We start from the raw sequence: 1,678 nt of genomic DNA, 5'->3' as shown, positions 1-1,678 counted from the left end.
ATATCAATATCGATATTTTTCTTTCGATATCCCATCCCTACTATAAACCTGATGTAGACCTCCAATCGGACGAATCACTTTCCAAAATAAGAAATTTGGAACGCGCCGATTCAACCGATTCAGTCACCCATTAAAAAAATGGATAAGTATTCCCACGAAATAACTCCTTTAAAAGCGAAGGTGGGGCTCATTTAACATGTTATCAAAAATCGACCTTTCCTCAGATAATGATACTAGAGCAACACCGAGTAGCCATAAAAATACTAACCCGAATGTTCAGCCCAATTCAATAAAAATACCTCCGATATTCTTACACAATGCAAATAATTACAGGCTACTTTTAAACGACTTGAATGCATTGTGCATCGAGCCATTTACTACCCAATTAATTGGAAACAATACGAAATTTATGTTAACGAATATCGAAGATTACCACACATTCTCAAAGGATAAAAATAAATATTTGAATGTAGTAATTAGGAATGTTCCCTATAGCATAACCAAAGGCGAATTCAAGGTCGAGTTGGAATCAAAACAGTTCGAAGTTGCCTATGTATCCAGAATATTAAATAAAGATAAGAAACCAACTCCACTCTGTTCAGTATCTCTTAAAAACAATGAAAAGGCCACAGATATTTTTAATCTTAAACATTAATTTTCTGCCCTAATTATAGTAGAACCCAAACACAAAAACATTGACATTCCTATGTGTACAAACTGCCAAAGATATGGTCATACAAAGAACTATTGTCATTTGGAACCGAAATGTGTTAAGTGCAAAGGTAAACACCATTTTTCAAAGTGTCCGATAAAATTCACGGATAAGCCATTTGCTAACCAGCTCATGCGGCTAATTACAAGGGATGTAAATATTATCAAATCCTTAAAAATAAAACAAACTCACCTTCAGAACCAAATATTGGTAAAGCTGAGACTAATTCAAGTAGGCCAGCCACGGAAATCAATTCAAAAAACTCATATTCTGATGTTATTAGACCAATATCAAAACCACCGGAACCAAAAACTCAGTCCACAGTTAATCAAAACAACGAAGAAAATGGTGAAAATTTATTGTCTTCAATAACTAAAATTATAATCGAAGCTATCAAGCAGTTTTTACAACACAGTATGACTCATCTATCCACGTTAGTAGCATGTTTCTTTACAAATGGACTATAATATAGATAACAGCTTATCTACAGTTACTAATTCTCTCCTGGCTAACTACGCTTTAATACAAATCATATATTATTCAATGAATGCTCAAATATTCTTAAATCTTTTTTTCATAGCATCGAAATTATTCCTGATTTTCAATTCGGTTTTCAATACAGTCATTCCACTTCGCACCAACTGGCAAGACTATCGGAATTTATAATTTGCGGATTCGAAAAAAAGAGACACACTCTGGTAGCTTTCTTAGATTTCCAACAAGCATTCGATAAGGTAATCGAGGTCTCCTACATAAACTAAAGAAAGCAGCCAATCCACACATACCTCCTATGTTCGCTGACGATACAGCTGTGTTCTCTCAACATGATGACATAACAATAGCTTGAAACACTTTGCAAAGTCACCTTAATTATCTAGAACAATATTTCACTAAATGGATGATTAGCTTGAACATTGAAAAATGTAACTCAAAAAGTTTTTACTCTTCGACGCCCACCAGAACCAC

This window comes from Halyomorpha halys, unplaced genomic scaffold (assembly GCF_000696795.3).
Source record: "Halyomorpha halys isolate HHAL.00 unplaced genomic scaffold, Hhal_1.1 Scaffold2352.1, whole genome shotgun sequence".
NCBI lineage: Eukaryota > Metazoa > Arthropoda > Insecta > Hemiptera > Pentatomidae > Halyomorpha > Halyomorpha halys.
This window is presented reverse-complemented; position numbering follows the sequence as displayed.